The sequence below is a fragment of the Phacochoerus africanus genome, chromosome 4 (genome assembly GCF_016906955.1).
Source record: "Phacochoerus africanus isolate WHEZ1 chromosome 4, ROS_Pafr_v1, whole genome shotgun sequence".
Classification (NCBI taxonomy): Eukaryota; Metazoa; Chordata; class Mammalia; order Artiodactyla; family Suidae; genus Phacochoerus; species Phacochoerus africanus.
Genome location: NC_062547.1, coordinates 16958008 through 16983913, shown reverse-complemented (window position 1 = coordinate 16983913; position 25906 = coordinate 16958008). Strand labels below are relative to the sequence as shown.

Sequence of the window (25906 nt, the reverse complement as noted above, 5' to 3'; positions counted from 1 at the left end):
AGCAGACTAATACAGAGACCATCTTTTTACACACAGTTTCAGCACAGAGAAATTAATTTTATTTTGTATGTTGAGTCCAAATTGTATTTTGATTCATCACTAACATTTTATCTGAAGTCGTAAGTATAGCAGTGTTGTAAGCCTAAATTGAGCTATTCATTTTATCTAAAATATCAGTAAGATTTCCAAGTTGTTAAACTTATATTTAATGGATATACTTAAGGAAGAAATAATACTAATTTTCTTACATTTGACTATTACATGACAACTGCCTTATGTCAGAAAACCTTAGTATTATTTTTAAAGAATAAACTGGAATTCCCATTGTGGCTCAGTGATAACAAACCCAAATACTGTCCATGATGATGCAGGTTCACTCCCTGGACTCGCTCAGTGGGTTAAGGATCCAGGTTGCTGTGAGCTGTGGTGTAAGTCACAGGCACATCTTGGACCCTGCATTGCTGTGGCTGTGGCGTAGGCCGGCAGCTACAGCTCCGATTAGACCCCTAGCCTGGGAACTTCCATATGCTGTGGGTGCAGCCCTAAAAGGGCCAAAAAAATAAATACATAAAAGCAAAGAAAAGAACAAACTCTGGTGTCTCTATTGATATGTCTGCAAATAACTCTGAAAGATCTGTGATTTAAAAGCCTCATCCTAATAAAATTAACAGTATCAATTTGTTTGACATTATCCAATAGTGTCTTGAAAATGTTTGCGTAATTTTAACTGCTATTGCTCATCTACACAACATCTGATGACATTTTAAGGCCTTGTGTTTTATGTGATCCACTACTCCATAAATTTTTTTCTGCCATTGCTTTTCCAGTCCCAGTACAAAAATGACTACATTTTTTACTGCTTCGTTAAAATCTTAATACTTAAAGATTTCTATTTTATACTTAGCAAGCCACTTTATAAAATAATACATCTACTTTGTTTCATTCCATAACCACATCATATAGAAACAAGTAAAAGGAGAGGTTGATAACATCTGTACTCTCATCCAATAGAGTTAAAAGACTTTAGGAGTTCCTGTTGTGGCACAGTGGGTTAAGAATCCAGCCATAGCAGCTCAGGTCACTGTGGAGGCATGGGTTTGATCCTTGGACTGGCACAGTGGGTTAAAGGATCCAGCATTGCTGGATGGGTCACATAGATCATGGGTCAAAGTTGTGGCTTGGATTCAGTGTCTTGCCTGGGAACTTCCATCTGCTACAGGTGCAGCCAAAAATAACAGAAAGATTTTAGATTTTATGTAATCACAGCCTAATGCCAATATAGTCCTAGATTAAAAAGAAAAACAATAAGAGCATATAAAAGGCTTCTTAAGCAAGTATACATTTTCAAGTGCAAATATATATTTGTGGAGCAAGAAAAGCTCAATGATGAGTTACCCTGAGAGCACAGGTTGGTAGTATCTATGTGTTAAAATTTACTGTTATATATTCAGTATATGTTTCATTTTTCTTATAAACTTTAGGTAAAGGTATGTTTTTAATAAGAAAAGTGTTACTATTAAATATTACAGAATCTTGGGAGTTCCCATCGTGGCTCAGTGGTTAACGAATCTGACTAGGAACCATGAGGTTGTGGGTTCGATCCCTGGCCTTGCTCAGTGGGTTAAGGATCCGGTGTTGCCATGAGCTCTGGTGTAGGTCACAGACGCAGCTCGGATCTGGCATTGCTGTGGCTGTGGTGTAGGCCAGCAGCAACAGCTCCAATTACACCCCTAGCCTGGGAACCTCCATGTGCCGCGGGTGCAACCCTAAAAAGACAAAACAGAAAAAACAAAAAAACCTACTGTTGTACTTCAGCCCTTTCCCTACCACATAGGTATACAATTGAAGCCTGTCTCCCCAAGAGTCTTCTAACTCCCACAAAGTACTCTTGCCCTGATGCTAAATGAACATAAATGTATTTTATATCATTTATTCTCTGAGATCAATGTATAATTTCCCAGCCCGAAATATAATCACAGTAGTTAAGACATAAGAGTGTATTGCAGTTGTCTGTAATTTTTTTTATCTTCTTTAAGTGTTTCAACAGATGGAGGAAAGTTTCTTTAAAGTTCCATTTTACCTGTCTTCAGGAGAAAAAATTAAGTTATTCCATCTTTTGTTTAAAATAAAAACTCAGTATATGTGACTGGGTCACCTTGCTATACGGTAGAAAATTGACAGAACACTATAAACCAGCTATGATGGAAAAAATAAAAATCATTAAAAAAATAAAAACTCAGTTATTCTTATTACTGAGGGAAGTACAGTACTTGCTTTAGTGCATATTTCATGCTTTGAAGGACATAATAAGCAGAATTTGGAAGTTCTTTGAAAAATACAACCAAGGGTTTTTAAAAAGTTAGGCTGAAGTGAGACTTCACCATGAGATGTTATTAAACCCATTCTCTAAAGCAGATCTATTCCAAAACAGAATGGTATCTCTTAGGCTTCTGAGATCTCTTGCTCTCAGGATTTGGTTAGAAACAAAAAGTAAACGACTAAATCATACACTGTGAGTCAAAATAAAACCACCTGAGGTTAAAGATGTCAGTTTAATAAACCATACTCAAATTTGGTTGTTTTGGTGGGTTTTAAGCTGGAAGTATATAAAAGCAGTGTAAGTAGTGCTGAAAATTTAATCTTTTCCAGTTTTGCTTGGCATAACCTGCTCTTCATTCCCACTGCTGCCACCTGACCCTAATTTAGAACCCTAACTAAACACATCAGAGAGGTTGTCAAAAAGGCAGATTCCTTGATCCCATCTCCAGCCTACTGAATCAAAGTCAGTGGGGAAGGGACCGGGGAATTTATTTTTTAATAAGCATTTCAGGTGATTCTTAAAATCACACAAGTGTGGGAAATATTGAATAACTTCCTAAATTTTTTCATTTGCTCCAATTCTCGCTCCACATCAGCAGTTTTCAACCTTGGTTGCATATCAGTTTCACCTAAGGAGCTTTTAAAAACTACTGACACCCACGGAGTTTCCGTCGTGGCGCAGCAGAAACAAATCTGACTAGGAACCATGAGATTGTAGGTTAGATCCCTGCCCTCGTTCAGTGGGTTAAGGATCCAGCATTGCCGTGAGCTGTGGTGTAGGTTGCGGACGAGGCTTGGATCTGGCGTGGCTGTGGCTGTGGTGTAGGCCGGCAGCTGTAGCTCCGATTAGACCTCTAGCCTGGGAACTTCCATATACTGCAAATGCAGCCCTAGAAAAGACAAAAATAGACAAAAAAAACAAAAAAAACAAAAAAACCTACTGATGCCCGGGCCCCATCCCAGACCAATTTAATCAGACTCTTATGAGTTGGGACCTATGCTTTTTTAAAATATTTTAAGTAAAGTTTTTAAGTAAAAATTTTTATTGCTGTATAACAGAGAAATGTAAACTAGTAAATGTACAGCTTAATGGATTTCTACAAAATAAACATTCTCATGTAATATCCATCCAGATAAAGACAGAGAACATTACCAGCACCCCAGATGCCTCTCCCAGGTTCCTTTCTAGGCATGAATCCCCTCTGGGGTCACCACTAATCTAATTTTTATCACCATAAACTAGATATGCTTGATCTTGAGCTTCATGTAGCTAGAATCATAGAGCTTGTATTATTCAGTGTCTGGCTTCTTTTGCTCAACATTATATTTCTGATTTGTTGTTGGGTTTAGCTATTCTTTGTTCTTTTTTATTCCTTTACAGAATTCCATCTTACGTATAAACCACAGTTTACTTATCTGTTCTACAGTAGGTGGCATTTGGGTTGTTTTCAGTTTCAAGCTAGTACAAACAGCGTTGCTATAAACATACTTTTATAAGTCTCTTGGTGTATAGATTTCTGTTAGGTATGTACTTAGGAGTGGAATTGCTGGGAAGGCGTATGTTCAGCTTTAGCACATATTCCCACATTTCCAAAATGACTGTACCATTTTCCATACTGAACTGCAGTTTATGAGAGTTTCTGTTGCTCTGGAACTTTTTGTGGGGCCCATGCATTTTAAAAGCTCTGCAGGTGATTCTGATACTCATTGAGGCTTGAGAACTACTGCCAAGACCTTATAAATATCATTCTCTAAACACAGTCCTAGGCTTGTCACCCTTGCTTAGAACATCAGTGGTTCTGTGTTGCCTACTTATGAAGTAGGAATTCCATTACCTGGCACTTAGGCCACTCATGATCTAACCTCAGCCTTTCCAACCACTGCTTTCCTCCTCAAGCTGACACTCTCACCACAAAAAGTCATTCACTTTCCCCAGACACTCCTTTTGCTCTCACCTCGCACACCTTTGTTTTTACTTTTCTGTCTGTAGAACTTTCTCACAACTGTCACATTCCTGCCCACCTTCAAGTAAACCCAACTCAAGTAACACACCTTCTCCAAGTCCTTGTAACTCCCACTTCCTCCCGTCCTCACCCTCCCTTACCTCCATTCAAAAGGGACCTCTCTTACGGCACTTATTCCATCATATTTGTATTTAGATTTAGTTATTGTGTCTTTCCCACCTAAAGAGAAAGACTAAATTGGGTACAGCTGTATAACCATGGCCCCGTTGCTGTTTCTAGGCCTTAGTCTTCTCATCTGTAAAATGGTGTGTACTACTTCAACCTTGTGGAAACTAAATAAGATAACGGGCTAAAGCACTTAGTTATCTTGGCACATAATAACTGCTTCATCAATGTCAGTTGTCTGTGTCATTGTGATAAGTATCACTGTTCGTTCCCTCGAGGGTGGGAACAGCAGAGATTGTCTCTGAAGCCCTATTCAGTGCTTTTGCTTATTGTGATGCTCAGTAGATGCTGGGAGAATAAATTCATGAATGCCTCCTGGATGACTGGATGGGCCATGCTTATTTATAGTCCATTTCCAGTAAATTCAGCCTGTCTTGGAAAGAGCAGTCAAATTTCAATTTAACCATCAGAGATAGAAAGTAGAGTTTCTAATAGAAACTTTAAAACCTATATTAAAAGGCTAAATCCCCAGTTTAACCATACAACAGCTGCTCTCCTTCTGCTGCCAGGAAATAGAGAAAACCCTCCAAGAGCTATTTGCTGTTTGTTTGTTCATCTTCTGATAAACATGCCGTGACTTGGGCAGAGCACACACTTCCCCTGCAGGCAAGCATGGGTCTGGGAAGTTGCAAGTAGCAGCAATGAGGAAAAAATCCCCCACTCTGTGGGAGAGGTTCCTACAGGGACTCAGCTGAACCCATTTGCAGCTTTACTGAGTTATTTACCAAGATGAAGGGACTGGGTGTGGCTGGTCTGAGATTCCTCCTAGGAAGTCACTTCCAGAATCTCCTTGATTTCCTCACCCTTCATCTTTGTTCTCTGGCTTTGGTGCAGGGGTGCAGGGAGTCGCACCCAGTTGGCTGTTCCCAGCACACTGAATTCTTTGAAGCTGGCTGTTGCAGCCAAGGATTCCCTGCCCTGTTCCTTTCCCCTTGCCCTGATTTAAAAAACAGTTCGGAAAATTCTCATCTGGCATGGAGATTGATGAGAAGAAACTTTTGGGGTTGCTTGCTTGCTATTTTTCTATATATGTAAGACCAAAAAGGACCTTTAGAGCTTTAAATTATCATTTCTCAAAAATCCAATATTGATAGATTGAGCATAAATTATACAAAGTAGGCTGTGCCATCACCTCTCTCATTTAAAGGAATTTTATTTTATTTTTTGCTTTTTAGGGCTGCACCCATGGCATATGGAAGTTCCCAGGCTAGGGGTCGAGTTGGAGCTGCAGCTGCAGCTGCTGGCCTATACCACAGCCCCAGCAGCACAGGATCCGAGCCTCGTCCACGACCTACGCCACAGCTCATGGCAACACTGGATCCTTAACCCACTGAGTAAGGCCAGGGATTGAACCTGCAACCTCATGGTTCCTAGTCGGATTCATTTCCATTGCACCACGATAGCAACTCCTAAAGGTATTTTAATGCTAAGAGGCCATACAGGTTAGACAAAACTGAATACCAGGGAGTATTTATTGCCTCTGTCACTTGTAGGAGGAATATAAGAAAGAATGTATTAGATAAAAGAAAAAAAATGTATTAGCTGATTGAAACTTCAGAAGAGATGTGTCACAAAATGTGCAAAGACCAATGTGGAGTCCACAAAAATGTTTACCAGGTGACCAATCTCTTTTAAAATATTAACAAATAAATTAATTTAATCATGATGATGAAAGAATTAGTAATCTGAAAAATATATAATTCCAGGGTTTGAAACCTTATTTGTCATGCAAATTGGTTAGTAATTCCTTGGAAGCGCATTTCTGCTTTTAAAATAACAGTTTTTAGGGAAGCAATGATGGACAGGGAAGTAATACAATTTTAGGTAGACACTGAAAACCTACGTTTATTGTCTCAAGTAGCAGAATCATAGGATGGTATAATACCATATATAATACCATATAATACCATAGATATAGGTATCTATATCTATATATATAGATATATATATATAGATTTTTTTTTTTTTTTTTGCTTTTTAGGGCCATACCTGCAGCATATGAAAGTTCCCTGGCTAGGAGTTGAGTCAGTTGAATCGGACCTGCAGCTGCTGCCTTACGCCACAGCCGCAGCAACATGGGATCTGAGCCATGTCTGCAGCCTACACCACAGCTCATGGCAACGCTGGATCCTTAATGCACCAAGCAAGGCCAGGAATCAAACCCACATCCTTGTGGATACTAGTTGGGGTCATTTCTGCTGAGCCACAAAGGGAACTCCCCCATTTATATAAAATTATATATTTTTATGTCTATATGTATTTATACACCTATTAGATGCTTAGAGATTTACCAAAATATTAGTAGTGATTTTTTCTCAATGCTGGGATTTTACTTTTTTTCACACTTTTTTATATAGTTTGAGTTTTTTATAATGGCCATGTAACATTTTTATACTCACAATAAAAATAAAATTATTTGGGGGAGTTCCCATTATGGCTCAGCAGGTTGCCAACCCACCTGGTATCCATGAGGATGTAGTTCAGTCCCTAGCCTCGCTCAGCGGGTTAAGGATCTGTCCTTGCCGTGAGCTGTGGTGCAGGTTGCAGATGAGGCTCAGATCCCATGTTGCTGTGGCTACTATGGCTGTGGCTGGCAACGGGTCCAAAGTGGTACTAGGAGTTATGAGGAATACGAAAGAAGGTTATGGCCTGGCCACCAAGATGTCTACATTCCAGCCGGGAAGACAACTAAAGGGTGATAAAGTTTAGAGTGTAGTCAGGTGACAGGTTATAAAGGCTACCAGGAAGAGGAGAGGTCACATAGAAGTTTTCATTGAAGAGAGGAGGCTCAGGTTGGACCTTGAAAGATGGATAGAATTTGACAAGGAGGAGAGAAAAGGACACTTTAGGCAGCTTGAACTCTGAAGCGACAATACTGGAGCTTGAAAAGAAAGTAAGGAAACCAGCTTATGTAGAGTCATAAGCAAATACAATTTGTGGTAGAGAAATTTGCTTGATTGCCAAGTTTATTCCTTAAGATAGCTTTATTTTGATACACTAAAAATTATATTTTAGTATACTTGAGCATTTTAAAAAGGAGATCCTAGAAAAGTAGTTATTCTGGAGTTCCTGGTGTGGCTCAGTGGTCACAAACCCCACTAGCATCCATGAGAATGCAGGTATGATCCTTGGCCTCGCTCAGTAGGTTAAGGATCCGGCATTGCCATGAGCTGCGGTGTAGGTCGCAGAAACAGCTTGGATCCTGCAATGCTGTGGCTGAGACATAGGGCATCTGCTATAGCTCCGATTAAACCCCTAGCCTGGGAATTTCCATATGCTGTGGGTACAGCCCTAAAAAAATGAAAAAAGAGGAAGGAAGGAAGGAAAGAGGAAGGAAGGATGATAGTTACTCTGAATATTTACTCTAAAGTGATATAAAAACCGTGACTGCTATGAACATTGCATTATTTTAGTGTATTAAGGATGGAGGACCCCAGTACATGTTCTATAATCCTGTCATCTTGATCCATATCTCAATTCAATCAGTGGCTTTTTGTATAGGCTTTTTATTTGTGATCAGTATGTTCTTACACCTTTATTCTATTAAAAATCAAAAAGTAGGGCATGAAGAATGGAGCCAAAACAAAAACAAATGTTTGTTTTTTAAAAAGAGGAGTTCCCACCGTGGCTCAGCATTAATGAACCCAACTAGTATCCATGAGAACACAGGTTCGATCCCTAGCCTCACTCAGTGGGTTAAGATTCAGCATTGCCATGAGCGATGGTGTAGGTTGTAGATGTGGCTTAGCTTCCGTGTTGCTGTGGCTGTAGTGTTGGCTGGCAGCTGTAGCTCTGATTCTGTCCCTAGCCTGGGGACTTCGATATGCCACAAATACAGCCCTAAAAAGCAAAAAAAAAAAGAAGGAAAAGAAAAGAAAAATGCCCTTTGTTTTTTAGAAGATTGGTAGCTGGTTAAGGCAAGAAAAAAAAAAGATATTAGATTTGAGACTTTTCAAATAACTCAGTGAGGATTTGCTTTTAGTGGTTACATGGTTAACGTGATTGCATTAAATGTATAGTACACGCCCTAAATACTATGGCCATGTAACCTACACTTACCATGCAAAACAAGTCTTTCAGAAAACCATATAATTGAAATTTTAAATACAAAATGTCAACTATAAAGCTTTTCTATTTGAATTCATGTACTTTTAAGTACTTTCAATGTTCAAAGCACTGTGCCAGGTGATGAAAGGTATGCAGAGAACACATTCATTCATCTATTCATTCACTCAGCAGTGTTTGTTGAGTGTGTCCTCTGTGCCAGATATTATTCTAGGTCCTGGAACTAAAAGGATAGGGGGAGCTCATAGTCTAGTTGGAGAGAAAATGGACATGTAAATAAACAGTTAGAGACCACCGGTAGACAGTGTCAGGTCAAATACGTGTCTTTATTTGCACTCTGTACATAGAACACACTAAATTTATAATAAGGGAGGGGGGATAGATATAAAGCCAAAAGGACAAAGAGAAGGAGAGAAGAGATGACAGTAAATGGTAGGTGTCAACTAAATTTTAGAAGGTGGATACCAGGTGCATAAGTAGGAACTGATTTAGCGTAGAAAGCTGATGACTAACTTACATAAGAGAAAGGTATCAGTTTGTGCCACGGAAGTGTAGAATTGTTCAGGAATTGAAGGTGTCAGGTATTCTGAAATGCAGGGTGTGAGGAGAGCTGAAAATAGGAGGATTTGTTGAAAGTCTCTATAAGGAGCAGTTAGATCCCCAGATCCTCTTCTTCATGGTAAGCATCAAGGTCACTCCCCTTAACCCAGGAGAAGGTTAGAGAAACTAAACCGAAGGAATTTTCAGCTCAGGAATACCAAGTTCAGGAATTCCTGGGTGATACAGCAAGGTAAGGATCCAGCATTGTCACTGCTTTGGCTCAGGTCACTGCTGTAGCACGGGTTCAATCCCTGGCCCAGGAACTTCCACATGCTTTGGGCATGACCAAAAATTTTAAAAAAGAATACAAGTTCAGAGCAGAGGTAAGATGGCCTCATGAAAGCAAGCAGAATAAGCCAGTATCTATGTGGTGTATGTTGATACCTCATTCCCCTCCCTTCCCTTGCTTAGCTCTCAGAATGCTCGCTGCCAAACAGATACCTAGTGTCTGGAATATCTTCTGGAGCAACTGAAGAAGCCCCAGAAAATGTCCCTACAGATCTGACATTTAGGAGTTCCACTGTGAAATGGCCAGGTTTTAACCTGTTTATTCTACAGTAAAGCTCAATTTCAACAAGCTCCATCCATTCAGAAAACCAGCTTTTTTACATCTCATATTCAAGGATCACCAGGCATTTGGAGGAAGTCTTTAACATGATAGCCAGAAATTGAGACCAAACAAACAGGGCAGGGGAGGGTGGGATTCAGATGAAGCAGTGGCAATACAAGGAGCAGAAGAAAACTTTAAGAAAGCCATCATTTATACAGATGGCCAACAAACACATGAAAAAAATGCTCAACATCGCTGGTTATAAGAGAAATGCAAATCAAAACTACCATGAGATATCACCTCACACCAGTCAGAATGGCCATCATTAATAAATCCACAAATAACAAGTGCTGGAGGGGGTGTGGGGAAAAGGGAACCCTCCTACACTGTTGGTGGGAATGTAAACTGGCACAGCCACTATGGAGAACAGTTTGGAGATACCTTAGAAATCTATACATAGAACTTCCATATGACCCCGCAATCCCACTCTTGGGCATCTATCCGGAAAAAACTCTACTTAAAAGAGACACGTGCACCCGCCTGTTCATTGCAGCACTATTCACAATAGCCAGGACATGGAAACAACCCAAATGTCCATCAACAGATGATTGGATTCGGAAGATGTGGTATATATACACAATGGAATACTACTCAGCCATAAAAAAGAATGACATAATGCCATTTGCAGCAACATGGGTGGAGCTAGAGAATCTCATACTGAGTGAAATGAGCCAGAAAGACAAAGACAAATACCATATGATATCACTTATAACTGGAATCTAATATCCAGCACAAATGAACATCTCCTTAGAAAAGAAAATCATGGACTTGGAGAAGAGACTTGTGGCTGCCTGATGGGAGGGGGAGGGAGTGGGAGGGATGGGGAGCTTGGGCTTATCAGACACAACTTAGAATAGATTTACAAGGAGATCCTGCTGAATAGCATTGAGAACTTTGTCTAGATACTCATGTTGCAACAGAAGAAAGGCTGGGGGAAAAAATGTAATTGTAATGTATACATGTAAGGATAACCTGCTGTACAGTGGGAAAATAAAAAATAAAAAAAAAAGAAAGCCATCATTAATATCCTCATGGAAAAAAGAGATGATATTGTATCCATTAAATAAGACTAGCCTGCCATACATGTGTGTGTTTGTGTGTGTATAAAGAAAAAAAGAGTTCTTGGAAATTAAAAATATAGTAGCATAAATTAAAGTTAAAAAGAAGGGGGAGTTCCTGTTGTGGCGCAGTGGTTAACGAATCCGACTAGGAACCATGAGGTTGCGGGTTTGGTCCCTGCCCTTGCTCAGTGGGTTAACCATCCGGCGTTGCTGTGAGCTGTGGTGTAGGTTGCAGACGCGGCTCAGATCCCGAGTTGCTGTGGCTCTGGCGTAGGCCAGCGGCTACAGCTCCGATTTGACCCCTAGCCTGGGTACCTCCATATCCTGTGGGAGTGGCCCAAAGAAATAGCAAAAAGACAAAAAAAAAACAAACAGAAGGGCTAAAAGGTAAAGTTGGGACAAAACTTTCCTTAAAAAAGACACATGCACCCACATGTTCATTGCAGCACTATTCACAATAGCCAAGACATGGAAACAACCCGAATGTCCATCGACAGATGATTGGATTAGGAAGATGTGGTATATATACACAATGGAATACTACTCAGCCATAAAAAAGAATGACATAATGCCATTTGCAGCAACATGGATGGAACTAGAGACTCTCATACTGAGTGAAATAAGTCAGAAAGACAAAGACAAATACTGTATGATATCACTTATAACTGGAATCTAATATACAGCACAAATGAACATTTCCACAGAAAAGAAAATAATAGACTTGGAGAATAGAATTTCGGCTGCCTGGGGGGAGAGGGAGGGAGTGGGGGGGATTGGGAGTTTGGGGTTAACGGATGCAAACTATTGCTCTTTGAATGGATTTACAATGAGATATTGCTGTGTAGCATTGAGAACTATGTCTAGATAGTTATATCACAACACAACATTGGGAGGAAAAAGTATGTATACATGTATGTGTAACTTGGTCCCCATGCTGTACAGTGAAAAAATAAAAATAAAAAAGTTAATAAATAAAATTTACAAGGTGAAAAAAAAGGTAAAGTTGGGGAAATTGTCCAGAAGAGTTAAAGAAATAGTAAATAAGAGAAAAATATAAGAAAATTAGAGGCCTAGTCCAGAAATATAACGTCTGAAAAACTGGACTTCCAGAAAGAGAGAATAAAGGAGTTAGGATGCCATCAGGCTTTCTTAACAGCAACACTGGAAGCTAAAAATCAGTACAGCAATGGAGCAATGTTTCAGAATTCTAAGGGAAAGTTATTTCCAACCTAGAATTTTGTACCAAACCAAACTATTAATCAACTATGAGATTTTTAGAAAATCATATACAGATTTTTCTGTATGTGATTTTTCTATAAAATCTATATAGATTTTTAGAAAAGCAAGAGCTTATAAATTTTAACTCCCATGTAGCTTTTCTGACAGAACTACTGGAGGATACGTTTCACCCCCAAAATTGGACTAAATCTTAAAGATGAAATTATGGGACCCAGAAACAAGGGCTCCAACACGGGCAAGAAGTAAAGAGTGTTCTTAGGATGATAATGACGGATAGTCCCAGGACAACCATTTCTGCAGGAGCACTAGAAAGCAGGCAGTTCAGACAGACTGCAGTGGCACAAAGCTCCAGGAAGAATGTCTTCAAGAAAATTTAAAAATAGAATCAATAAAACTGTTGTGGTCAATTACATTCAGTTAGAGAATTAGAGATTAATACTTGGAAACTCCAAGCAAGCCAAGAGAGAGGTAATTCCAAGAAAAACAAAGTTGTATAAGAAAGAAAATATAATAACAATATACTTTGTGGGTTGGCTGTGAATATTTATGTAGTATAAAACTATAAATACTGAATATTTTAAGCTAAAATTGGTACTATTTCTATATTAGAAAGATGGATGGGAAATGTGAGTGGGTGGTAAAAAAGATAATCTGTCATCTTTAACTGAGTCCAAAGATAATATCTAAAATTTAAAAATCAAGAAATAGCAGCATAAGCATTTTATTAAAAAATGAAAAGTGAACAACAGAAGACACAGTGAATTTAAGTGGAGCTGGTTGAAAGAGTTGCTACTGTAGCTTGGTTTGGAATCAATTGAGTTTGAAAAGCCAATGAACCTTTCAAATGGATTTCTCCAGAAGGGATTCAAGACTGATAAATGGGCTGAAAGTGGAAATATAGTCAGAAATTAAGCCACGTGAATGGATGAGATCACCAAGGAATGATAATGTAGTGAGAGAGAGGATAAGGCAGAACTTTGGGGAATGCTTCTGTTTAAAGAGTGAGAGAAGGAAAAAGAATCAGGGAAGAACAGTCAGAATATAGAAAGAAAAATAACATAATAGGCCATTACAGAAGTTAAAGGAGGAGCGTTTCAAGAAAAGGATAGGCAACAGCATCAGTTGTCACAGGTAGACAACTAAGAAAATGTCCTTTGAATCTTTGATGAGTAGAAGATCATAAGTTTCAAGAGAACATTTTTAGTTGAGTAATGGAAGCAACATGGAAGGGGTTACTGATGGATGAAGGGGTGGTGAGAAAGAGGAGGTAATGAATAAAGCACACTCTTCTGAGAAATTTAGTTTTGAAAAACAAAGGGAGAAGAAAGTAGCTTTAGTAAGTAGACTATGAAAGGTTTTTTTTAGATTAAGGGATATGTGAATACATAGCAAGGACTTAATATTAGGAGAAGGCAAGGTTAAAGATTAAAGGTAAAATGCAAGTGTAAATTGACAGAACAATGTAAATAAACTATAATTAGAAAAAGTATTAGGGTGATAGTCAACAGAGCGAGATTCCAGAGAAACTGAGAGAATGTGGACTCAAGAGAAAGGAAAGACAGAGTTCCCGTCGTGGCGTGGCAGAAACGAATCCGACTAGGAACCATGAGGATGCGGGTTCGATCCCTGGCCTCTCTCGGTGGGTTAAGGATCCAGTGTAGCTGTGAGCTGTGGTGTAGGTCACAGATGTGGCTCACATCTGGCATTTCTGCATCTTTGGCGTAGGCTGGCAGCTGTAACTCCGATTTGACCCCAAGCCTGGGAACCTCCACATGCCGCGGGTGCAGCCCTAAAAAGCATAAAAGAGAGAGAGAGAGAGAGAGAAGCTTTCTTTCTTTGAGAGAGGGAAGGAAGAGGTGAGGATAAGTGAAGACAGAAATATGAAGGTTTAGAGGAAGGAAATTGAAGGATTAAAAAATCAGATGGCTTCGATCTTCTCAATAGAATAGGTTATCTGCTTAGAGTTGGGGCTTGGGGCAAAGGGTTAGTTTGGAAATTTGAGAATGGAAACTGTCTAGGGCAGCTGTTGTAAGGAATGCAGTACAAAGTTAAAAGGAGATGACCGAAAGGACTGCCCAGTAGCCATCCAGTTGATGTTAGTGTGTATGAATTTGTAATAAAGCCAATCAGTATGGTTTCTGGACTTCCTCCAAGAATGCTGTATTTCTAAAAGTCATCATCTTGGCTAGGGAAGGGTTTCCTTAGAGTGTTTTAGGAGACATCCCAAGGTTGAAAAACTAGAAAATTCTTGCTCATGGAGAGTTAATGCTCAGGAGTACGGAAGAGCAGATTTGCTTGTGGGATACTTCCTCCCGTGGATCAGTCAGAGATCTTGTGGGGAGAATCATGGGCAACAAGAAAGAAATATGTTTAAGAGACTTAAGAGAAGCAAAGCAGTTTGGTCTCAAAAAAATCTATAGCTGCACAGATACAAATATAGACACAAATCTGAGGGTGGGAGCATGTTGGAGAACATCTGGATTCAGATAAAAGAAATGCAGAAGAGAAGTGACTTCACTGTGGGATTACACTGTAGACTACCTAGCCAGATGGAAGTAGATAAAGCATTCTTGATGTAGGTCATAAAACTGGCCTAAGTCAAGAGAACAGTGCGACAGGGATTTCAAACATCAAGACTTAAGTTCCAAGTCACATTCAGCCAAAAAGCAGTGTGCTTGATTAATTCATTTTTTCCTGTTTATGTTTTTCTAATCACTAAAGAAATACTTGCTTATTATAGAAATGTAGTAGTACAGCAAAATATAATGACGAGAAAAATAACTACTTTAAACCCCCTACTGACAGTACTCACGATTAGTATATTCGCTAATTGTTTATAGTATTTTTCTTGGCTTAAACAATAGAAATTTACGTTCTCACAGTCTGGAGGCTAGGAGTCCAAATCAAGATGCCAGTGGCTTTGATTTCTCCTGAGGCCTCTCTCCTTTGTCTAATATTTTTTATACGTTGTTTGTAGCAGACATTGAGCTAACTAATGTATAATCTGTTGTTTTTTAACATAGAAACTTTTCCTCATTTCTGTTTCTCCTACATCTCATATATATCTTCATATAGATCTGAAATTCTTTTTAAACTTTAAATCTTGGAGTTTCCATCGTTGTGGCTCAGCAGAAACAAACATGACTAGTATCCATGAGGATGCAGGATAGATCTCTGACCTCGCTCAGTGGGTTAAGGATCCGGCATTGCTGTGAGCTGTGTTGCAGGTCGCAGATGTGGCTTGGATCTGGCGTTGCTATGGCTGTGGCATAGGCCAGCAGCTACAGCTCCAATTCGACCCCCAGCCTGGGAACCTCCATATGCCACAGGTTCAGCCCTAAATAAGTAAATTAATACATTTTAAACCTTTGGTTTGCCTTCATGTTACATTCATCTCTCAGAAGGAGGAAATATGAGATAGAAGTTCTAGATATAACTATAAAAAAAAAGGTTCACTATTGTTTGCTATCATTATTGCTATCTTCTCTGAAGATACCAGTCAATACTATTAGGGGAAAAAAATGAGAGAGAAAAATTTTTGAATAGGAAAAATTACATTATTTGAGGGTCATATGATTATTTACTTACCTGGAAAGCCCAAGGCAATCAAACTGAAATCTATTATAAGCATTATGAAAATTCAGCAAGGTGGTTGGACAAAAACTACTAAAACTAATAATTTACTTTAAAATAATAAAATAGCCTTTAGGAGTTCCCTGGGTGCCTAGTGGTTAATGATTCAGTGTTGTCACTGCTGTGGCACAGGTTCAATCTCTGGCCCAGGAGCTTCCACATGCTGTGGGAGTGGCCAAAAATAACAATAATAATAACCTTTATATATTCAAGCAAGAAAAAAAGTCCCTTTTCTTTCCTTTCTTTTCTTTCCTTTTTTTTTTTTTCTTTTAGGGCCTTTCTTGCAGCATATGAAAGTTCCCAGGCTAGGGGTCGAGTCAGAGCTATAACTGCCAGCCTACACCACGACCACAGCAACCAGCAACGCCAGATCAGAGCCACATCTGCGACCTACACCACAGCTCATGGCAATGCCGGATCTTTTAACCCACTGAGTGAGGCCATGGATCGAATCTGCATCCTCATGTATACTAGTCAGGTTCATAACCCTCTGAGCCACAACGGGAACTTCAGAAAGTCCCTTTTCATAGCAAAATAAGGTAAAATACCTAGGAATAAACCTTACAAGAATATGCAAGAGCTGTATGAAGAAAGCCTTAAACACTACTGAAAAACACTAAAGAAGACTTGGGCATATGGAAAGGCATACTTTCTTCTTAGAAAGGAAGACTAAAAATCATAAAGCTGTCAGTGCTCCCTAATTTAATTTATAATTACCATGATCTTAGAAAAAAATACCAAGAGGATTTAATTTTGTTTGTTTGCTTATGTTTTGTGAGACATGCTGATTGTAAAGCTTTTAAGAAAAACTAAATAGACTAAAATAACTAGGAATATCCTGAGAGAGGTCTAGCTCTATGGATATTAGAAATTATTACAAGGCTATAATAATTCTACTAACAATAACTAACCCAAAACACTTACTGTGTACCAGGCACTGTTTTAAGCACTTTAGATATAATAATTCAGTTAATCCTTACAGCAGCCCATTGAGATTAACTTGCTCAAACTCAGGGTTAATAAGTGGCAGAGGCTGAATTTAAACTCAGGTACTCCGCCTCCAGTGTACATGCTCTTCATCCCCATGCCATACAAACATTCTTTACTAGCACATGAATAAATAGGTAAAAATCAGTGGACCAGAATGAGAAGCCCAGACACTGACCCACATACGAAAATGGAGTTAACCTATGTTGGTGGAGGGAGGACATTTTAAATCAATGAGCACAACTGATAGCCATCTTTTAAAAAATAAAGTTGGATTCCTTCCTCACACCTTACATGGAAATAAATGACGTAGGTCAAAAATTTCAGTGTAAAACAATGAAACCGTGAACATACTCAGAGTAACCACAGGAAAATTTTTTTATAGTTTAAGGGAAAGAAAAGCCTTTCTAAATGTGACAAAAAAAATCAAAGCCATTAAAGAAAAGATTGACATATTTCATTGGATGAAAAGGATGAAAAATCTGCTTGACTTGAGTTCCCGTCGTGGCGCAGTGGTTAACGAATCCGACTAGGAACCATGAGGTTGCGGGTTCGGTCCCTGCCCTTGCTCAGTGGGTTAACGATCCAGCGTTGCTGTGAGCTGTGGTGTAGGTCACAGACGCGGCTCCGATCCCGAGTTGCTGTGGCTCTGGCGTAGGCAGGTGGCTACAGCTCCGATTTGACCCCTAGCCTGGGAACCTCCATATGCCGCGGGAGCGGCCCAAGAAATAGCAACAACAACAACAACAACAACAAGACAAAAGACAAAAAAAAAAGAAAGAAAAATCTGCTTGACAAAAAAATTTATATAAATAAGGGTAAAAGATTAACTGCAAAGAAGGAGAAATATTTGCAACTTATGTCACAGGTGAAGGACTAATTTTCCTTACATAGAGTTCCTAAAAATTAATAATAAAAATAATAAAAACTAAAAAATAATAAACTAATAAATAATAAAAATACGGAAAACTCAGTGGAAAGTTGAATGAAGGAAACGAACAGAAAATTCACCGAAAAGGATTATATAAATGGTTCTTAAAATTTTTCAAATAACAGCTGGATTCACATGCCATACAATTCACTTAAAGCTCATTCAGTGTTTCCTAATATATTCACAGAGTTGCGCAACCATCACCACAATCAATTTTAGAACATTTTCGTCACCCACTCCCCATCCCAAAGAAAACCTATACTCAGCAGTAACTCTAATTACTAATTACTTACCCCCACCCTTTCACCATTCATCCACCCACTCAGAGCCCTAGGCCACCACTTGTCTACTTTCTATCTCTATGGATTTTCCTATTCTGGATATTTCATATAGATGGAATCATATAATACGTGGGCTTCTGCGTCTGGTTTCTTTCACTTAGAATAATGTTTTCAGTATTCATCCATGTAGCATGTGTCACAGCCGTACCTTTTTCTCTTTTATGGCCAAATAATACTTCATCGTATCTCTACACAATGGTTATTTACCTACTCATCTAAATGATAGACACTTAGATTGTTTCTACTTTTTGGCTATTATGACTAATACTGCTATGAACATTTATGTAGAAGTTTTTGTGTGGACATATGTTTTCATTTCTCTTGGGTATATACTTAGGAGTAGATGCTGGTTCATATGGTAATTCTATGTTTAACTTTTTGAGGAACTGTCTGCCTGCCTGCCAAAGTGACTGCACCATTTTGCATTCCCACCAGTAATGCATGAGTGTTGCAATTTCTCCACATTCTTTTCCATACAAGTCTTTTTTTTTTTTTTTTTTTGGCCATGCCCATGGCATGTGGAAGTTCCTGGGCCTGGGATCAAACCCATACCACAGGAGCAACCCAAGCCACAGTAACAACACCAGATCCTTAACTCCCCACTAGTCTTTTTTTTTTTTAAATAAAGCTGATGTACAATATTGTGTTATTTTCAGATGTACTATGTAGTGATTTGACATTTGCATACATTATGAAGTAAGCACCATGATTAGTCTAGTAATCATCTGACCCCATACAAAGTTATTACAATATTATCAACCATATTCCTTATGCTATATGTTGTATCCTTGTGACTTATTTATTTTATAACTAGAGGTTTATACCTCTTAATCCACTTCACCTATTTTGTCCCCCCACCTTCCCGGCTTCTGTGTCTATAAGGCTATTTGTTCTCTGTGTCTGTGAGACTGCTTTCATTTTGTTTTGTTTGCTATTTTTTTTTTTTTTAGATTCCACATGTAAGTGAGATCATATAGTATTTTCTTTCTCTTTCTAACTTATGTCACTTAGCATAATACCCTGTAGAAATCTTGCAAATGGCAAGATTTCTTTTTTATGGCTGCATAATATCCCATTATATATCTATATCACTCCTTCTTTATCCATTCATCTGTCAATAGACACTTGGGTTGCTTCCATATTTGGCTATTGTAAATAATGCTGTGGTGAATGTTAGTATGTATATATGTTTCTTTAATTAGTACTTTTGTTTTTTTCAGGTAAATACCCAGAAGTGAAATTGATGGATCATATGCTAGTTCCATTTTTAATATTTTGAGGAACCTCCCCACTGTTTTCCACGGTGGTTGCACCAAATGTATAGTCCCACCAACAGTGCACAAGGGTTCCCTTTTCTCCACATCTTTGCCCGCACTTGTTATTTGTTGTCTTTTTGATGATAGTAATTCTGACAGGAGTGAGATGATATCTCATTGTGGGTTTTAGTTGCATTTCCCTGATGGTTAGTGATGTTGTATATCTTTTCATCTGTCTGTTGGCCATTTGTATGTCTTTTTTGGAAAAATATCTTTCTGGGTCTTCTGTCCATTTTTTAATTGGATTATTTGGGTTTTTTTGCTATTGAATTGTATGAGTTCCCTATATATATTGAATATTAACCCCTTGTCAGATCTGTGATTCACAAATATTTCTCCCACTCTGTAGGCTATTTTTTCATTTTATTGTTTCTTTTGCTGTGCAGAAGATTTTTAGTTTGATGTAGTCCCTCTTGTTTATTTCTGCTTTTGTTGCTTGTGCTTTTGGTGTCATATATCCAAAAATTTGTCACCCAGACCAAAATCAAGGAACTTTCCCCTTATACCTTCTTCTAGATGTTTTATAGTTTCAGATCTTACATTAGTCTTTGACCCATTTTGAGTTAATTTTCTTCTGCATGGTGTAAAATAGGGGTCCAGTTTCGTTATTTTGCATGTGGGTGTCCAGTTTTCCCAGCACTCTTTATTGAAGAGACTATTCTTTCTTGACTTTCTTGTCAAATATTAATTAACCATATATGTGTGTGTTTACTTCTGGCTCCTGATTTTGTTCCATTGCTCTACATGTCTGTTATTATGGCATTACCATACTATTTTGATTACTTCAGATTTGTAATATAGTTTGTGATCAGGAAATGTGATGCCTCCTACTTTGTTTTGATTTCTCAAGATTGCTTTAGCTCTTCAGGGTGTTTTATGGTTTCATATAAATTTTAGGATTGTTTTTTCTACTTCTTTGAAAAATGCCATTGTAGTTTTGATACATTGACTCTATGTATGACTTTGAGTAATACGAACATTTTAACATTATTAATTCTTCCAGTTGGTGAACATGGTTATCTTTGCATTTGTTTGTGTCTTAAGTTTCTTTCATCAAAGTGTTACAGTTTTCCATGTACAGATCTTTCACCTCTTTGATTAGATTTATTCCTGGAGTTCCCGTCGTGGCGCAGTGGTTAGCGAATCCGACTAGGAACCATGAGGTTGCGGGTTCGGTCCCTGCCCTTGCTCAGTGGGTTGACGATCCGGCGTTGCCGTGAGCTGTGGCTCTGGCGTAGGCCGGCGTAGGTCGCAGATGCGGCTCGGATCCTGCGTTGCTGTGGCTCTGGCGTAGGCCGGCGGCTACAGCTCCGATTAGACCCCTAGCCTGGGAACCTCCATATGCCGCAGGAGAGGCCCAAGAAATAGCAAGACAAAAAATAATAATAATAAAATTTAAAAAAATAAAAATGCAACTGATTTTTGTATGTTGATTTTGTGTCCTGCAACTTTACTGGATTGATTTTTTTTTTTAGCTCTAACGGTTTTTTGGATTAGATTGGAGTTTCTAGGATTTTCTATACATAAGATCTTATCATCTGCAAACGGAGACAGTTTTACTTCTTCCTTTCGTATTTGGATGTCTTTTATTTCTTTTTCTTACCGAATTGCTCTGGCTAGAACTTCCAGTACTATGTTGAATAGAGATGGTGAGAATATTCTGTGGTTATCTTGTTCCTGATCTTAGAGGGAGAACTTTCAACCTTTCACCACAGAATATGACACTAACAGTGGACCTGTCATATACAGCCTTTAGTTTGTTGAGGTACATTCCTCTATATCCATTTTGTTCAGAATTTTTAATTGTGAAAGGCGGCTGAATTTTGTGGATATGGATATATGTTTTTATTTCTCTTGGGTAAAATACCTAAGGGTAGGATTGCTGACAAACTGTTTTCCAAATTGGTTGTACTGTTTTACATTCCTATCAGCAATGTCTAAAAATTCCAGGGGTTACACACCCTTGCTAACATTTGGTATTGTTAATCTTTTTTTCCCCAGCTTTGACATATAATTGTCATACAACATTGTGTAAATATAAGGTGTACAGTGTGATGATTTGATATATGTATATATGTGAAATGATTACAATAATAAGGTTATTTTTTTAAATGGATTGCTTCACAAATTTGCAAATTATCCTTGCACAGGGACCAATCTCTGTATTGTGCCAATTTTAATATATGTACTTCTAAAGCAAGCACAGTCTTTTTCATTTTAGCCTTTCTAATGTGTATGAAATAGACTTTCTAGTATCTCATTGTGGTTTTAATTTGCATTTTCCTGATGACTAATGATGTTGAACACTTTTCTGTTGCTTGTTGACCATTCCCCTTGTGAAATGCCTCATCGAATCTTTCACCCATTTTCAAGCGGGTTGTTTGTTTTAATCATTGAGCAGCAGTTCTTTATATACTCTGGTTGCAAGTCAGATATGTATATTTCAAATATTCTTTGGCTTGTTTATTTTCTTTTTTTTCTTTTTTTTTTTTTTTTTGTTGTTGTTGTTGCTATTTCTTGGGCCGCTCCCGCGGCATATGGAGGTTCCCAGGCCAGGGGTCGAATCGGAGCTGTAGCCACCGGCCTACGCCAGAGCCACAGCAACGCAGGATCCGAGCCGCATCTGCGACCTACACCACAGCTCACGGCAACGCCGGATCGTCAACCCACTGAGCAAGGGCAGGGACCGAACCCGCAACCTCATGGTTCCTAGTCGGATTCGTTAACCACTGCGCCACAACGGGAACTCCCTGGCTTGTTTATTTTCTTAGCAGAGTCTTTTATTGAGCAGAAGTTTTAAAAGTCCATTTTATCAATTTTTTTAACCATAATTTAGTGCCTTCTGGGTCCACTCTAAAGTACTATGTTGTACTAAGTTTATAACAATATTACTTACATTTTCTTCCAAAAGCATTAGAAATTTAGCTTTTATGTTTAGGTTTATAATCCATCTTGAATTAATTTTTCTGTGTGGTTTGAAGTTGAGGTTGGGTTTGGGGGATTTTTTTTCCCATGTGGATAGCTAGTTGTTTGTTCCAGCACCATTCTTTGAAAGACTTTACTTTTCCCATTTAATTGTTTTGGTTCCTTTGTAAAAGAAGTCAGTTGACTATATAAGTGTGGGTGTATTTCTGGATTTTCTGTTTTGTTCCACTGATCTATTTGTTGAGTTTTAGTCTTAATTACTTTAGCTTCATAGAAAGGTAGTGTATGCCTTTCAACTTTTGTTTTTTGCAAAATTGTTTTGGTCATTAGAGGTCTCTTGCACTTAAATATAACTTTTAGAATGCACTTCTCAGTCTACCAAAAAAGCCCAATAAGAATTTGATTGAGATATGAAGAATTTATAGGTCAATTTGGGGAGAGTTGTCATCTTTGCAATATTGAATCTTCCAAACCATGAACATCATAAATTTTTTTAGATCTTCTTTAATTTCTCTAATCAATACTTTACAGTGTTTAATATACAGATCTTACATATTTTATTAAATTTACCTCTAAATATTTCATGTTTTATGCTACTGTTTAAATACTATTATTTTTAAAATTTCTTTTCTGTACTAACTTTTCATTGCAAGAACATAGAAATATAATTGCTTTTTGTATATTCCTTATATCCTATGACTTTTCTAAATTCACTTATTGGTTCTCATAGGGGTTTTTTTTTTTTTTTTTGGTAGATTCCTTAGACTCTTCTTGCTGCAAAATCATGTCATATGCAAATTAGAGACAGTTTTACTTCTTCTTTTCCAGTTTTGGTGGGTTATTTTTCTTTTTCTTTCTTTGTTGTACAGAGTGGGATCTCATTACAATGTTAAATAGAAGTGGTGAGAGCAAATATTCTGCTTTGTTTCCAACCTAACAGGAAATTTTTCAATATTTGAAGTTAAATATGAGGTTTTTCCTGGATATTCTTCATTAGGTTGAAGAAGTTTACATTTGTTTTTTGCTTTTTAGGGCCGTACCTGTGGCATATGGAGGTTCCCAGGCTAGGGGTCGAATCAGAGCTGCAGCTGCTGGCCTACGACACAGCACAGCAATGCCAGATCCGAGCGCCATCTGAGACATACACCACAGCTCACTGCAACCCTCAACCCACTGAGCAAGGCCAGGGATTAAACCCCTGTCCTCATGGATACTAGTTGGGTTTGTTACCTCTGGACCACCACAGGAACTCCCTTTTGAACTTTTAAATAAGGTTTAATGTGCTTCTTATAAGCTCTTTTCCTAGCACTTTTTATACATATATTTGCTTAAATCCTGTCTTTCTCATCAGACTCCTGGCTTCATAAGAGCATTTATCTGTCTTGCTTGCCCTGTGTTCCCAGCATCTAGCAGTGCCTCATTCAGAGTATAGTTGTCCCTGAACACATGGGTTTGAACTGTGCAGATCCACTCATACAAGGATTTTTTTCAATAAATACGTTAAAAAGTTGGGGGGGGATTTGTGACAATTTGAAAAAACTCACAAATGGACTGTACAGCCTAGAAATATCTCAAAAATCAAGAAAAAGTTAGGTTTATCATGAATGTATAAAATAAAGTAGATGGTAGTCTATTTTATCACATACTACCATACAAGTAGTCAGATCTACTATATAAAGCTAAAATTTATAAGAACTTACACACACACACAGACTATACATGGTATCATTCACAGTCTAGAGTGTGAAGAGATGTGAAGATGCACTATTAAGTCATACCTGCATAAAATTAACTGTAGTGCATACTGTACTACAGGAATAATTTTGTAGCCACCTTCCGTTGCTGTTGCAGTGGACTCAAGCATCCTGAGTATCCACTTAAAATGTGGACACTAATCATCTCCACATAGGCAGTTCATATCTCCAATACTGCATATCACAGTAAAAAGTGATCTCTTGTAGATCTCACGTATTTTTCATCAGGTTTAGTGCAACACTGTAAATGAATAACAGGACCCATAGGAAGGGCCTCTAGTGATGCTGGAAGTGCTCCCAAGAAGCAGAGAAAAGTCATGACATGACAAGAAAACGTTGAATTGCTTGATATGTACCATAGATTGAGGTCTTCAGCTTCAACTGCCCTCCATTTCAAGATAAGTGAATCCAGTGTAAAGATTATAGGAAGGAAGGAAGGAATTGAGGGAGGGAGGAAGGAAAAAGAAATAAAGAAAGAAGAAAGGGAAATCTGTAGTCATCGCTGCAGCTAGGTCAGCAGGTGCAAAAACCTTGCACTCTTGTGAAATAGTGAATATTGTGCTTTTTATCTCATTGAAAATGCAGCTTTTATGTGGGTATGGAATTGCCATAAGAAAGGCATACCTGGAGTTCCTGTCATGGCGCAGTGGAAACGAATCCGATGGAACCACGAAGTTGAAGGTTTGATCCCTGGCCTTGCTCAGTGGGTTAGGGATCCAGTGTTGCCCTGAGCTGTGATGTAGGTTGCAGACACGGCACAGATCTGCTGTGGCTGTGGTGTAGGCCGGCAGCTATAGCTCCTATTTGACCCCTAGCCTGGAACCTCCATATGCCTCGGGTGTGGTCCTAAAAAGAAAAAAAAAAAAAAAGAGAGAGAGAGAGAAAGACATACTCTTGGACTCTAATATGATTCAAGAAAAAGCAAAATCGTTATATGACAACTTAAAACAAAAGTGAAGGATCTAATCTGGAGAATTTGATGCCAGCAAAGGACAGTTTGATAATTTTAGGAGATTTGGTAGGAGTTCCCGTCGTGGCGCAGTGGTTAACGAATCCGACTAGGAACCATGAGGTTGCGGGTTCGGTCCCTGCCCTTGCTCAGTGGGTTAACGATCCAGCGTTGCCGTGAGCTGTGGTGTAGGTCGCAGACGCGGCTCGGATCCTGCGTTGCTGTGGCTCTGGCGTAGGCTGGTGGCTATAGCTCCGATTCGACCCCTAGCCTGGGAACCTCCATATGCCTCGGGAGCGGCCCAATAAATAGCAAAAAAAAAAAGACAAAAAAAAATAAAATAAAATAAAAAAATTAAAAAAATAAAAATACCAAGGTAACAAGAGAAGCAGCTTCTGTCCACCAAGAGTCACCAAACAAGTTCCCAGACACTATAAAGAAAATCATTGAGGGAGTTCCCTTGTTGCTGAGCAGGTTAAGGATCCCACATTATCACTTCAGTGGCTCATATCACTATGGTGCAGGTTCGATCCCTAGTCCGGGAACTTCCACATGGCTGTGAAGGTGGCCAAAAAGTCTTGAGGAGAAAGGGTATATGCTTATACAGGTTTTTAATGCAGATGAAAGTGCCCTATCCTGGGGGGGGGGGAAGCCATAAAGGACATTTATTAGTAAGGAAGGGGAGTGAGCACCAGAATTTAAGGCAGGAAGAGATTGGCTAACTCCACTGTTTTTTGCAAATGCAGTTGGATGTATGATCAGGACTATCCTTATCTATCTATAAAGCTACTAAATCCCAGACCTTGAAGGGAAGAGATGAACACCAGCTACCAGTCTTTTGGTTGTACAACAAAAAGGTCTGGACAATGAGAGCCCTTTTTCTGGATTGGTTTCATCAAGTTTTGTCCCTAAAATCAGGAAGTACCTTTCCAATAAGAGACTACCTCTTAAAGTCCTTTTGATATTGGTCAATGTTGCTGACCACCA

The 25906-nt window shown here is 38.6% G+C and overlaps 1 protein-coding gene and 1 pseudogene across 3 annotated transcripts in view; one reads left to right on the top strand and one right to left on the bottom strand.

The window, feature by feature from the left end:
• The window catches only part of CSTPP1 (centriolar satellite-associated tubulin polyglutamylase complex regulator 1), a 200350-nt gene that overhangs the window by 106938 nt on the left and 67506 nt on the right, over positions 1-25906 (top strand). The window lies entirely within an intron of this gene.
• LOC125126565 (uncharacterized) lies at positions 21397-21495 on the bottom strand (annotated as a pseudogene).